Consider the following 16,104-nt stretch of genomic DNA (forward strand, 5'->3'; position numbering starts at 1 on the left):
GGGTTGCACAGTTCAAATGGGAGATGAACACTGATGAAAAATAATGGTAATGATATTAAAGCTTGTTGGGTTATACGACATTATCAATAGAGTTAATGTTTGATATGAAAAACAAATTAATGGAAGGAAGCATTTGGTAGCTGAACAGTAGGATTTTAGATATAGGTAATAAATAAATCTAATGGAAATATATATACATCGAAACATACATCAGACATACATATATACATATATATATTTACTATGATATACTATTAATATATATATATATATATATATATTTGTATATTATATATTCATATATATATATATATATATATATATATAATATATATATATATATATATATATATACATATATATTATATATAAATGAAAGGATCCCATGTGGAGCAAGAACACATTCATTGCAATGACAGGGATAACTAAGTAATGCAGTTCCCTATCCCAACCTAATCCAAGCATGCTTAACTGTCAGGGAACACTCTCTACTATAGTTACAATATTCCTGCGTCCACAGATGCAAACTCAGTCCCAAGAAAGTAAACAAAGAGAGTAACAAAGTTATTCCGATACGCGTTAAAATGACTAAGAACAAGAACTTGGTGATCGAGAAAATCTTCAGGAATATGTTCAGACGATGATGACAAATCCACATGAAGATTGATAATTCAAACACTCATAAAAATTGGAAGGAAACAAACTACGTTTGATTAATCCAGAATCACAATTCGCTGTCAGAAGTAGGCGATGCACCAGTGGTAATTGTCCTTTTTTTAATATAAGCACGAATATGCCCAAAGAAGCATTTGGTATGGGACGAATCAGATGTTACTGTAGAAATCTTCACCTCTACGGAACAGGCTATTTCAAAGGAGCTGGGGTCTTTTCCAATGCATTTACGATCTTTATACTGGATAGCCATGCCTTTTGGTCAGTCTTGTATACATCTCAAGTAAATTTCCTCTGAACTAAGAAGCCATAGCTTGTACCCTGGTCTGCATACCCTCCAAAGTAAACAGCAAGGCGTTTGATCTACCTAGTATGACCTATAAGGAATATATGTATATGTGGCTTTTGACATGCCTTGTGTTTCATAAGTAAATAGCTAGGGCTTCTTACCTACCTTGTACAACTGCTAAAATATATAGCCATCCTTTACAACAAATAGCTAGTGCGTCCGGTGTGTCTTATATAACTTGAAGAAATAGCTAACACCTCTGGCCTACTTCATACAAGTTTCAAAGTAAATTGTTTGGGCTTATGAGCTTATGATCTGCCCTGTACAACCTGTAAAATAAACAGCCTCGATCCTACCTTGCATAACCTTCAAAATAATTATCCTTTAGAACCTCTAAAGGAAAACAACAGATCCAGATTATATATTTAAGAGTCCTTAATTCACAAGGCAGCAGAAGCCCTTGAGAAACAAAAGAAAGATGGGACCGGTGACAGAAGTACCAATGCAGAAAATTATTTGTTAAAGTTAGACGTAAAAATTATAGGACAGTACATCTTACAGACCAGGGAGTACGAACTATGTTATAATCACAGTCATTGTCTCTCTCAATTATTTGTTTTGATTGTGTGTGTGTGTGTGTGTGTGTGTGTGTGTGTGTATGTATGTGTGTGTTTATGTCTAGGCAATGACGTAGGACACTGAGATGAAAGCCAGTTCAACACAGCAGTAAAGAAAACGTTTGAAGTATGCCTCTGTATTCGCCAAATAGTCAGGATGTAAAGATAATGTACAAAATAAAAAAAATGACCAGAAATGTTGTAGCTGAAACAAGCACAGGAGACAAAGCAAAACAAAGAATAAAATTCCTGATGGTTTATCCCTGGGAGATCTGTGTCAGACACACACACACCGATGGACTATCCCTCCGAAGCCGCATATCTACGAACATTTAAATCTAATATGCAAATGTCAGGAGTTAAAACACTCAAACATTTTCGGCATTCGCTCCTCCACCGGCATAAGCGAAGGATTTAGACGCCCTGCCAAGGAGACCCTCGAAAAATAGAGTGATTTATACACGCGACCTCCCCCCCGGAACAGGAGCTAAGCGTGTGAATGAATTTATGAAGGAATGCTAGAGAGAGAGAGTGAGAGAAGACAGATGAGACGAGATAATAAGAGGGCTGGGGGGGAGAGGGGGAGGGGGGGGGGGAAGCGAGGGAAGGAAGATGCACGCACCAGAGGAATAACCGGCGATAAAAATTCTGGAGCCGTGCGGGAAGGGTGGAGAAAAAAAAAAAAGCAAACGCAACAACAACAACAGAGGTGTCGGAATATAAAACGGATCTTATGAGGCATTTTGAGCGCTCCTGATATCATTGTTCATCTTGTTTACTGGGAGCGTTCTCAAAGCCGCAGTTGGCTTTTATGCGACTCCGCGGAAATTAAAGCAAGGTTTTATAAGTAGTTCTCATCTTTTAACTGAGATTGGTATTAAAGCTACCTAAAGCCATCTCCCTGCTTTTGCTCTTTTTTTCTTAATTCTTATTTTCTGTTCTTTTAGCGGCCGTTCTCCGCCCATAAAGTGAAGGTTTAGGTGAAAATGCAATTATTCTACTATTACTTCAATTTCCTGCGACGCGTAAAACCGTTCTGTTGGTTAAGTTATTTCCTCTCCTTCTTTAAGGCGAAAAAAAAAACACGACTTTTCAAAAGATATCCGCTGGACAGATTCTAGTTATATTCATAGGATGCGAACAGGAAATACTACAATTGACTTACACTCGTAATGTGTTACAGTCTGGTTAACCCCCCCCCCCTTTTTTTTTTCAAATTCTCACAACTGTCACAGACGTACGTATAACTGATTTACGAAGACTGCTAGTTACAAGGATTAGGATGTCTCAAAGACTTGTTAGTCCGTCCGAGGAGACATCGTGTGCTCACTTATCTGTAGGAGCAGGTTTTACTGTGCATTCACAATGTCCTAATGGTTTTGTCTAGCTTTCTTTTCCTTCGTGGCATTTGCCTTTATTTAGACATACATACATAAACACAACGAACACACATACATACACTTCTATTTCGTCCTCTGAATGCTGTGAAGAAGAAAGGATCAGCTCTCTCTAAACAATCGTGAAATAAATCAAATAAGTGAAAAACTGAAATATAAGAAAGTAACGAGAGTTCCATAATTTATGGAGAGCAAGGAAAGAAGGTATGACTAAAAAACAAAGTGACTCTTGGGCAGGTAATCTTCTTTAGTAGTGAGGAGTATTGGAGAAAGCAGGTGACTCTTGAGTGCACAATCTTCACTACCAAGAAAGGAATGATCAAAGTAAGTGAATCGTGACAGTGAAGTCTTCACTACCAGGGAAGGGGTATTATTATTATTATTATTATTATTATTATTATTATTATTATTATTATTATTATTATATGAAACATATTCACGTAGAACAAGCCCACTCAAGGGGCCATTGACTTGCAATTGAAGCTTCCAGAGAAAATTGGTTTAAACATTCCACTGCAGACCCCACACTGCGGCAGTAACTGATCATGATACAGAGCCAGTGATTTTTCATCGGCATGGGGGAGACGCGAACCCGCCCATCAGAGTGATGTGCCACGACAATACCCACTATACCAGTGGCCCCAGTTATACAAGTGAATCTTAAGTTCAAATTTCACCGCTAACAAATGCGAAATAGTGAAAGGAGATTTCACGCCAAGGGAAGGAGTGAAATTGACTCTTAAGTGTGTAATGCTCACCACTAGGAAAGATTGAATTATTAAAGCAATTACTGAATCTTGTTTAGAAGCTAAGAGATGGTCCTGCTACAGGGTTTATTTGGTTAAATACGTTAAACCCTAAAAGACAGTGGTTCAACTATGTCCATAAGAGTAATATTCAAATAACAATTGAAGGATTTAAAAAATCATGATAAGAAGCGAAGAGTGGAAATAACCAACGCACAGTCACGTGTGTGTAACATGAATAAAATCTAGCTCAGTATTTGTCGATTGGTAGCGCCCTTTCAATTTGATGATCATGGGTTCAATCCTGCGTGAGTTAGAAATATATAATGTCGAGAGTATCTTTAAGGGTAGGAAAGTCCCATGAAAAAAAATGATGACATTCTCAAAGTTAAAAAGGACGATTTGAACGCGTAGCATCAATATATATATATATATATATATATATATATATATATATATATATATATATATATATATATATATATATAATCCTTTCTGGATTTAACTGTTAAAATATCAAGTCCCTCATATGTTTTTACAACTTGAAAATAACAAACGGGAAATAAATGTGATTTCCATTTGGTAAGATGTAGCTGATAGAGATGTTTTTGATGTTACGTTTGAATTTTTTTTGGGGGGGAATCATTGTCACTTTTCGCTGCGTTTCAAGGCATTTTCATTCATGAGAGTCAAATTGGTAATGAATAAATGGCCGCCATTATGTTCTCAGGATACTGAAACAATGAACTGACCAAAAAAAAAAAAAAAAAAAAAAACACAACCAAAAAACAGCAGTTATCAGTTTTACTTACAGGTATATGAAAAAACTTGACCTCTTTATTCAATTTATTATTCATTTATTTATTTATTTACTTGACTGAGGAAAGCAAGAAAGCAACCTCACTTGATCTTTTTATTCAATTTATTATTCATTTGTTTATTTATTTTCCACCAGCCTCCTTCCTTCAATTCAGAGCCTTCCTCTGGCCACCACCCCTCCACCATCCCATTACTCCCTTTGTACCTCGCTACCTGACCCCAAACACCCCCCCGAATCCCAACCTCCTAGAAGACTCTAGCGGCTAGAAGGTAATCCGCGCTTGCCGACCATTTTATGCCCTTTTTACACACAACATTTAATCAAGGTTGTCTGCGGCGGATACTTAAGTCATTTGCATTTTCTCATCAGCGAATTTTTTTTTTCTTTTTGTGGTTGTGGTGGTGGTGGTTCGTGTTTCTCAGGCTGGGTAATGGTAATACCCCCTCCCCCCCCCTAACAATCCTCCCACCCCCTCCCACCCCCCCACTCCTCCCCTCCCCCACCAAACACCCATCCCACTCCCCCCCCACCCCCCACTCCTCCTCCCCTACCAACCACCCATCCCACTCGTGGGTTTTACTACCGTAGAATTAATATCTTCCCTTGCCAGAGCGTTGCTGCAAGTGTGTTGTTATATGCGCTAAGGATGCTCCACTTAAATGAGATTACTGCCTTGCCCACTTACCCTCGACTTACACATTTAAGTGGAGAGAGAGAGAGAGAGAGAGAGAGAGAGAGAGAGAGAGAGAGAGAGCTATTTCGCGGGTCTAGAAGTTGGCGGGTTTCTTCTTATTAGTAATTCAATGGGAGGAGTGGATATGAGATTTCGTCTTCTTTTTGTTTCTTTTTTTTTTAATAAGAGAATAACATCTGCCTTTCTTCCTTTCTTTGCCTCTTCTTCATTCCAGGATGCTTTCCTGGAGTTACGAGTTTGCCAGTCGCTTCTGTCATAATCATATTTTCTCTGGAAAACCAGATATAAAATTGTTTATTTTGTGATTATTTTATTTCAGGATGTTTTCATTAAGTTCTGATTTGGCTGATTTAATTAAATCATAACTGCTCTGGAAAACAAAAAAAAACAAAATTTAAAATTTGTCTATTTTATTTCAGGATGTTTTCGTTAAGTTATAATTTGGCTGATTTGCTTAAATCATAACTGCTCTGGAAAACAAAATAAACAAAATTTTTCATTTTGTGTCTATTTTATTTCAGGATGTTTTCGTTAAGTTATAATTTGGCTGGTTTGCCTAAATCTTAAATGCTCTGGCAAACCAAATATATAATAGTTTATTTTGTGTCTATTTTACTTCAGGATGTTTTTATTAACTTATAATTTGGCTGATTTACTTAAATCATAAATGCTCTGGAAAACAAAATATAGAATTTTTTTGATTTTGTATCTTTTATTTCAGAACTTTTTCATTAAGTTATGATTTGGCTTGGTTGCTTAAATCATAAATGCTCTGGAAATGCAAATATCAATTATTTTATATCTTCTTTATTCAAGAATGCTTTCCTAAAGTTATAATTTGGCCGAAATCAAAATCATACTTGCTTTGAAAACTAAAAATTAAATTTTTGAAAATTTGTATTCATGCTGAAGGTCGCGTGACGTATAATATGCATGTATACATTTAGTTGGGCATGTATACAAAAATAATGATATCGGTTCTCAGATGGCAAGTTGAATAAGTTACAATGTATGATAGCACACTGATAGTGTTTGTGTGCGTGTGTTTGTAATCACCTGAGCGTTTGAGAGTGTACACATTAAAACAATGAGAAGGATTTTATTTGCAATGTATATCGGAAATGATTATTTCAAATTCTGATTGATATTTTTGATTAAAAAGACTTTCTCTCTCTCTCTCTCTCTCTCTCTCTCTCTCTCGCGTTCTCCCTCCTGGGGAAACAAATGATTCACCAGCAATGGCAACATTTATTTCTGCTCGACTCCCAAAACCCGAAACTTCGGCCCCAGCAGAAGTTTCGCTGTGCCCTTCTGCCCATTAGCGTGAAAGGCCTCTGGCCATATGGCTCCCCCTGGCGTTTGGGTCCGTATAGGATCTTCTCCTCTTTTCCCAGGGGCCCGAGGGAATTGTAAACGCTGAACGTGAAGATGACCTTCATTCTAGATGTGTTTGGGTAGAAGAAGATTTTGTGGGAATTGCCGAATTAATTCTAGAAGCGTTTGGGTAGAAGATTGTGTGGGATATGCAGAATTCTAGCTGTGTTTGGGTAGAAGATTGTGTGGGATATGCAGAATTCTAGCTGTGTTTGGGTAGAAGATTGTGTGGGATATGCAGAATTCTAGCTGTGTTCAGGTAGAAGATTGTGTGGGAAATGGCGAGTTAATTGTAGAAGCGTTTGGGTAGAAGATTGTGTGGGATATGCAGAATTCTAACTGTGTTTAGGTAGAAGATTGTGTGGGATATGCAGAATTCTAGCTGTGTTTAGGTAGAAGATTGTGTGGGATTTGCAGAATTCTAGCTGTGTTTGGGTAGAAGATTGTGTGGGATATGCAGAATTCTAGCTATGGTTGGGTAGAAGATTGTGTGGGATATGCAGAATTCTAGCTGTGTTTAGGTAGAAGATTGTGTGGGATATGCAGAATTCTAACTGTGTTTAGATAGAAGATTGTGTGGGATATGCAGAATTCTAGCTGTGTTTGGGTAGAAGATTGTGTGGGATATGCAGAATTCTAGTTATGGTTGTGTAGAAGAGTTTGTATGGAAAATGCCGATTCAGTTATAGTTGTATTTGGGTAGAAGGAGATTGTGTGGGAAATGACGAAATAATTCTAGCTGCGTTTGGGTAGATGAAGCTATCATGCGAAATACAGAATTCTAGCTGTTTTATTTAGAAGATTTTGTTTGAAATGAAAAACCTGGTATGAGGATGACCAAAACTCCAGCAGCTTTTGGGTAGAAGAAGAGTTTGTGGAAATTGCAAAATCTGGTATGAAGATGATCCGAATTCCAACTGGTTTTGGATTGAAGATTTGGTGGCTAGCTTTATGAAATTCATTTAAAATAACTGAGAGGTCGCTGTGACTAACAAAAATGATGTCCTTATTTTGCCCAGGTATGAAAGAGAGGGTAAAAGGTACATGATGAAGAAGAAAAGATAAGAGGTTTAATCCTGAATGATGTTAGGGTACAATTTGCGAAACTTTTCAAATGTGAATAATTGTTTGGTTCAAGAGAAATCTAAGAAAAAAAAGAAAAACCGATAAAGTTCTACTAGTGAAATAGAAATATGGATCAAAATAAACAAGAAACATGGGGAAACGATGATAAAGGAAGACACGAAGAGACTTTTCGAAGAATAAGTAGGAGAAATTATATATAAGAATAGTAGAATAAAGAAACCAAAAGGAATATGGAAGCAGGGCAAGGTATAGAAAAAAAAAAAAAAAAGGATGAAATAATGAACAGAGTTACACATATCAGAAGGATGAGTAAAATCCGAATAACAAGAATAGTAACAAAACAAGAGCATAGAAAGAATTAGCAAATGGGTGAAATGGTACACAAAAAGGAAGGAAGGAATAAAGAATGAATGATAAGAATGAATAAGTGGCACTAGGTACAAAAAAGATTATTGAGAATAACAGGAGAATAGAGAAGAAAGAAAGAATAATAAAAAAGGCTAACCAAGGTCTCTGAAATTACTGAAGAGGAAAACGAAGCAAAGAGAAAAGTATATAAAATATGTAAAAAAATATGACATTAAAGGTAATAAACAAAATACAATATAATACATAAGTAATAATAATAATAATAATAATAATATAATATTAATAATAATAATAAATAATAATAATAATAATGATAATATAATAAAAAATCATAATATTTATTCTTATATATAATTCTCCTACTTATTCTTTGAAAAAGTCTCTTCGTGTCTTCCTTTATCATCGTTTCCCAATGTTTCTTGTTTAATTTTGAATCCATTTTTCTATTTTCACAGGTTAGAACTTTAATCGGTTTTTCTTTTTTTTTCTTAAGATTTCTCTTGAACCAAAACAATTATTCACATTATTATTATTATTATTAATTATTTATTATTATTATTATTATATTATTATTATTCAACAAAGGTAGGTTAATCAAGTGTCAGAACTTAAAAACCATAAAGATTAAAAGAAGAGAAAGCAGCAATTGTAAAATAAAACACAGGTATTAAAAGTAACGCAAAAGATTTAAAGTTTGAAAAGTGGCAGATCTACAAACAATGCCAAGCCAAGCTATATCAACGCGCCCCGACCTCACCCAGCCACATCAGCCTCCCACCCAGTACCCTCCCCCTACCCACCCCGGCACCAGGTCATGACCTGAGACGCAATAGCCGATAAAGCAGCAATCGTAGGGGAGGAAGTAACTGATAAAGCTGAATGATAGAAGAAAAAAATTGGATATTAATGGTGAAGTAATAAAAAAAGAAGCTGCATTAGGGGCTAATAGAAAAATGCCTTTCAAACCAAACCAAGCTGCCAAAGCTGCCCCCAACCCCTAACCCCATGACAACCCTATTAACCTCAGGGAGCAGGAAATCTAGCAGAGCAACCAAACCAAACCAAAACCAATCCCACAGTTGCCAAGCAGCAGCAGCAGCAGTGATAACAGCATAGCAGCAGCAGCAGGCGCAGCAGGGACCAATCTAGCAGACCAAATCTAGCAGACAAATCTTCAAGCTGGCAAGCAGTGGCGGTAATAACTACAATAGCAGGAGTAGTAGCAGCAGGGATAAATCTAGCAGACCAATCTAGCAGACAAATCTAGCAGACAAATCTTCAAGCTGGCAAGCAGTGATGGTAATAACAGCAGAAGCAAATCTAGCAGAGCAATGCCAAGCCAAAAGCAAAACCGATCACCCAATCTGCTGCTTCTAAAGCTTCTGCTTCTGCTGCTGCTGCTGCTGCTGCCACGATGCCCCTCGTATTCTACCCCCTTCTCCCCTTCCCCTCTCCAACCTATACCTATGCCTCCCAACCCCCGAAACCCCACAACCCCCCGAAGGACGCAATGTCCGATAAAGTGCGAGTCACCGAGCTGTTACTCCCTTAAGTGTCAATTCTGAGAAACACTGACATATGCATCGTTACGTCTCTCTTTTCGACCCCGGGAGTAATGGTTATAAAGGCGCTTACGACGCCAATAAAAAGATGCCATTACTAACTAAAGGGACCGGCCCCAGCATGCGTAGTGAATTTGTCCGAGGGCACTTCCACCGCCCCGAAGTGTCTCGTTCTAACGAGGCCTCCGCCGGAGGGAATGGGGTGGGGGAGAGAGAGAGAGAGACAGAGAGAGAGAGAGAGAGAGGAGAACGGACAAAAAATAGAGATGAGGACGAATAAAAAAAAATGGATGATAGGCAGGAAAGAGAGTCAATGAAGTAGGATGAATGAGAGGACGTGGATGAAGATGGAGCTGAGGGGGGAGAGAGAGAGAGAGAGAGAGAGAGAGAGAGAGAGAGAGAGTAGGAGGAAAAAACAGAGAGGAGGACGAATAAAAAAAAAGGGATAATACGATGGAAAGAGAGTCAATGAAGTAGGATGAATAGAAGGACGTGGATGAAGATGGAGATGATTGAAATAATAAAGTCACAAGAAAGGAGGAGGTAGAAAAGGTAGAAAGGGAGGAAAAGAATGAGGAGGAGGAGGAGGAGGAGGAGGAGGAGGAGGAGGAGGAGGAGGAGGAGAGAGAGGGAGAGAGAGAGAGAGGGGGAGGGAAAGAGAGACAAGAGAGGAGGAAGATGGGAGTAAAAGAGAGGCAAGAAAGGAAAATAAGGCGGTAAATAATCAGATAAAAACGAGAAGAAATGTGCGCACGAATAGGAGGACGGGAAAGTGAAAATAAGGACAGAAAAAAAGAAGACGAAGCAGAAGAGAAGGAGGAGGAGATGGGAAGGGCAGAGGAAAGGGAAGATGGAAAGACATGAATAAAAAAGAAACAGGAGAAGAAGAACGAGAACTAGAGGAAGTGTAATAAAGAACAGGGGAGTTAAAAAGGAATAATAAAAGAAAATGAAGGAGAAAAAGGAATGTGTAGAAGAGGAGAAAGATACAAGGAGCAAAGGAGAGAGACTGAGCGATTTATGAATGAGAGAAAGAGATAAAGCAGAGAAGGAAGAAAAATGTAGAAAAGCAGAAGATAAGGAGAGGAGAAAGATGAAATGGAAGGACGGAGGGATTAAAGCAAGTGAAGAGAAGAAGAAATAAGCAGTGAATGGATGAGAATAGATCTCCCCCACAAAAAAAAAGAGGAGGAAAGAGGAAGAGGAGTAAATATGAATGATGAAAAATTAGAAGAACGGGAAGAAGAAGAAAAAAAAAAGAGAAATAGAAGAGCAGACCGATCAAGGTCATCCACCGCCACCCCCAGCCCCCTCACCCGCCCACCTTCGGGCCCCCAAAATGATCCCTTTGGATCCGGATCTTAAAAAAGAAAAAAAGAAAAAAGTACCCCTACTCTGACCGAACTCATTTCCATCAGCTTATGAGTTATATGTCGGAAGGCAGATAATAAAGAGGTTTCGTATGAACCGTTACGTCACGTCTGATACTGTATACGGCCGTCGCTTTTTGACTTCCATATCGTTAGATTAGCTAAGATGTTCGGGTTTTATCTGTCTGTCAGGCTGCGTGAACTGTCTGTTTTGACTGACTGTTTGGCTGTGTGGACTGTCTGTTTTGTCTGACTGTTTGTCTGTCTGTCAAGCTGCGTGAACTGTCTGTTTTGACTGACTGATTGGCTGTGTGGACTGTCTGTTTTGACTGACTGTTTGTCTGTCTGTGTGGCAACGTGGACTGTCTGTTTGGACTGACTGTTTGCTTGGCTGTTTAGATTGGCTGTTTGTGTGCTCGTGGATTTCGTGACGTCTGTTTGGATCTGACTGTCTTTGTTTGGACTTTGAGCTGTTTGTTTCCTGTGGCGTCGTGGACCGTCTGTTTGGACTGACTGTTTGCTTGGCTGTCTAGATTGGCTGTTTGGAACTGACTTGTTTATTTATCTGTCCTGTTTGTGGCCATCGTGGACTGTCTGTTTTGGGACTGACCTGGTTTTGTCTTTGTTCCTGTGTTTGGCATTGTGGACTGACTGTTTGTTTTTTGCTGTTTGGATTGTCTGTTGACTGACTGTATTGGTCTTTGGTCTACTTGGCTGCGTGGATGACTGTTGTGACTGTTTGAATTGTCTGTTTGGACTGACTGTTTGTCTGTCTGCTTGGCTGCGTGGACTATCTGTTTGGACTGACTGTTTGTCTGTCTGTGTGGCATCGTGGACTGTCTGTTTGGACCGACTGTTTGTTTGGCTGTTTGGATTGTCTGTTGGACTGACTGTTTATCTGTCTGTCTGGCTGCGGGGACTATCTGTTTTGACTGACTGTTTGTCTGTCTGTGTGGCATCGTGGACTGTCTGTTTGGACTGACTCTTTGTCTGTCTGTGGGACATCGTGGACTGTCTGTTTGAACTGACTGTCTGTTTGGCTGTTTGAATTGTCTGTTTGGACTGACTGTTTGCCTGTCTGCTTGGCTGCGTGGAATGTCTGTTGTGACTGACCGCTGACTGTGTTTCCCTTCCGATTTTCATTGGAAATTTCGGAATGAGGCAGCTAAACTCCCCGACCCTGTCCCGTCTAATGTGACATTTGCGGGAAAGTCTACATAGTTCCGGATTGTTTCATAAATAACGTATTTTTGACCTTCCTCATGACCTGAGGTCAAGTTTCAATGTTTGAATGAAGAATCTATACTCAAGATGTTTTAAAATGAAACGTTTGGAGAATGTTTTCGGAAGTTTACTGATGTTGAATGAATATTATCAATAAGCACTATATGCATGAGACACCCCCCACCCAACCCCTCCCTCCTATAGTTTCCGTCCCTAACCATACACCCCCCCTCCTCCCCTACTCCCCCCGACCCCACCCCAACATCAGACACTTTGACTTAACACTGAGTGAATATTAACGGCCCGACTTTATCGCCGCTGTAACTTAAGGAGTGAGGGAGTGTGGAACATGAAGATTGGCCAAAGTTATATATATGCCTCTGGTTGATGTGTACTCAATAAGCTCAACTCTTTCGACTTGCTGGGGGGGGGGGGGGGGGGGGGGGGGGGGGGGGGAATGGTTAGCAGCCGGGGGCAGCCGGGAGAAGCCGTCAGGCGGAATGGCAGCTCTGTAAAAGTGACACCAATATACTGATTTTTAGGGTACTATGATAGAGTCGTATACCGCCGGGCATATTGTCCATAATATCATCTTGCAACTAACGACGCTCCGGGTCTAATTTATGGAGACGAATTATGGAGCCTCCTTATGTTTTACGCCCGTGAATACGACTCCGTAAAAGCGGTCTTAAAATTGATGGTGATTCGATGCTTCTTAGATATTCGCGTGCAAGTGCTGCCGCATATTGGTACAATTTCCATCACCTACCCCCTTTCCTTTCACCCCACGGGGTCTGGGCAGTTCCCCCCCCCCCCCCCACCACCATCACCACCCCATCCTCTCTCTCCCTCCTCTCTCTCTCTCTCTCTCTCTCTCTCTCTCTCTCTCCTTCATATTTCGCGTTTTCTCTCCAGATATAACAATTCAATAGTAATTCAGTTTCTTCACAATAGACTTGGGTGGGTAGAAGGTCACCAGTATGACCTTGTTACACTCACATTAGATCTCTCTCTCTCTCTCTCTCTCTCTCTCTCTGTCTCTCTCTGTCTCTCTCTGTCTCTTTGGCAAGAGGTCTTAGTCTTTTAATTCCACCAAGGAAGTGAATTATGTACCGGATGGTCAGTCGACTATGGAGAGAGAGAGAGAGAGAGAGAGAGAAGGTAAAAGGGTTACGTATGACCTGCTATACGGCGAAGTTCATTGTAAAAGAACTGAATTAATTGCATTCTTATAACAGGAAAGACAAAGCTAAATTTCGGTAAGAGAGAGAGAGAGAGAGAGAGGAGAGAGAGAGAGAGAGAGTACAGGCTATAAATTGCACAAAAACATTTCTTAATTACAACTTCCTTTCCCCAAGATATAAAGACTTGAATTGAAACCGACTTTATTACTTAAGAAAAAAACATGACCTGCGAGAGAGAGAGAGAGAGAGAGAGAGAGAGAGAGAGAGAGAGCGAGTTCCTTTGGCGACGTGATTAAGGAAGTCACTCCGGGGCGAGGGCGATAAATCTGGAAGCGCCCCCCCCCCTCCGCCCCCCTGCGGGGCTAACCAACTACAGCAGCAGAGATGTTGTCGTCTTCAGGAAGCGAATGCAAATAGATTTTCTTGAGGGTCACTGTGATCTATAGAGGCAGTGTATGCAGGAGGAGGAGGAGGAGGAGGAGGAGGAGGAGGAGGAGGAGATCAGGAGGAGGAGGAGGAGGATCAGGAGGAAGGAGGAACGAGGAAAAGAGGTAGAGAGGGAGAGTAAGGGGGTAGGAGACCCCTCTACGAATTCATGATCGAGGAACGAAGGATGTTGTCGTGGTGTCTGAATGAGGAAGCATGGGAGGGAGGGAGGGAGGGAGGGAGGGGGTGTTATGCCATTGGGGAGGGGACGAGTAGAGAGGGGTAGGGTCACAGAACAGGGGCTGCTAAAACACAGTCCGAAGCTAATAATGGAGAAGAAGCCGGAATACAAATGAACGCACCGAGAGGAGCAGATGCGAGATAGAGAGTCTGCATGGGATGCTCGCATGGGAATACGAGTTAAATAGGTCATAGGGTTGCAGAGACACAAAATTCGGGAGGCCCAAACGTCCTGGAATATAACCCTCCGAAGCCAGATGGCGGTGATATGCTGAGACGAGGCTGCGGATATTATTATTATAAAATAAACTTCAACAGTGCGTCTCAGTCTCAGCACTTTCTTCATCGAGAAAGGCACGATACTGCCAGTCGATGAATGAAAAACGAATTAATTTACTTGAAACTTACACAAAATTAATTTCCAAATTTATGTGTCCGAGCTAACTTGACTAACTGTCAGGTTGCAGTACAATTCAACGATTCAAATACTTTAGCGTAAATCAGTTTTACTTGGACAAAATTCAGAACTGAATCGTCTGCGTTTTTCAAAGTCAACTAAACGGTTCACTTAAAACTCGTAACTAGATCTATTTCCACAATTATATTTACGAGCTTGTCTAAGTCACTGTCAGGGTACAGGGCTATTCAATGTTGCAAATGCTTCTGCATAAATCATTTTGACTTGGACAAAATTCAATACCGAATCGCCAGTTTTTTTTTTTTTTTTTTTAATCAACAAGACACTTAAAAGAAGTATATTTATTTCATGATATGGAGTTCCCTATTGGTAAATACCCTTTTACAAACTTTAGATAGAAAGATTCTACAATGGTGTTTCCAGTCCCACTAAGGCTACGCAAACTAAACGTGTCGAGTTGATAAAAATATCTAACTGGTTAAACCAAAACGGAACATTGTGCGCTTCTTATACATGACGAATTCTCGCTCGTTGTTATAGTTGGGGGAATATTTCATTGACAGGTGGGTTATAGTAGATTCACATCAACCGTGCATTTGATGTCTAGGCCAGTCCCTTACGACACTCCTGATTGGCTGTTGATAAGCCAATTACAGGGCTGGGAACTCTCAGTCTCTCGAGAGAGTTCACATAGGTAGGATGTACGTTCCATCTCTCCTGAGGGATACTTTTGAAAGACGTATCGCTCTGGAAGGGTGGAACACAGATCCTAACCAAGTGAACTATCGAGAGAAACTGAGGGTTTCCAGCCCTGTAATTGGCTTATCGACAGCCAATCAGGAGCGTCGTAAGGGACTGGCCTAGACATCAGATGCACGGTTGATGTGAATCTACTATAGTAGGTTAGCGCTCTAGGTTCTTACTGAAATCCTTTTATTATATTTTAAGGAACAAATATCGTACTCTACGCTTTATCTCAGAACATAGCTTCATCCGCTACAGATACACAACACCATTTTTGCACTTATGCTTCAAACTAACAGCCATCAGTGTCATTACAAGTCAATTACACGGGCCATACAAACTGAAGTGGCGGTTTCAAAAAAAATTATGAATGACTCGATGGCATCATGTATTCTTGTTATCATTTTAATAATTTGTGTTATGAGGTCACACAATTTGTCAAAATATATGAATTTCTACTCACGAAACCTCATCGTTATCGACTGGGATTTCCATGAGATTATATCCACAAACACAAACACACACACACACACACACATATATATGTATGTATGTGTGTGCGTTTGTGGATATAATCTCATGGAAATCCCAGTTGATAACTATGATGTTTCGTGAGTAGAAATTCAAATATTTTGACAGATTGTCGATATTTGCTGAATAATTTGTGTGACCTCAAAACACAAATTCTTAAAATAATAACAAGAATATATTATATATATATATATATATATATATATATATATATTATATAGTATATATATATATATATATCTATATATATATATATCTATATATATGATCTATATATATATGATATATATAGATAGATATATCTATATATATATATATAAGATATATCTATCTATATATAT

Source organism: Macrobrachium nipponense, chromosome 37 (assembly GCF_015104395.2).
Source record: "Macrobrachium nipponense isolate FS-2020 chromosome 37, ASM1510439v2, whole genome shotgun sequence".
NCBI lineage: Eukaryota > Metazoa > Arthropoda > Malacostraca > Decapoda > Palaemonidae > Macrobrachium > Macrobrachium nipponense.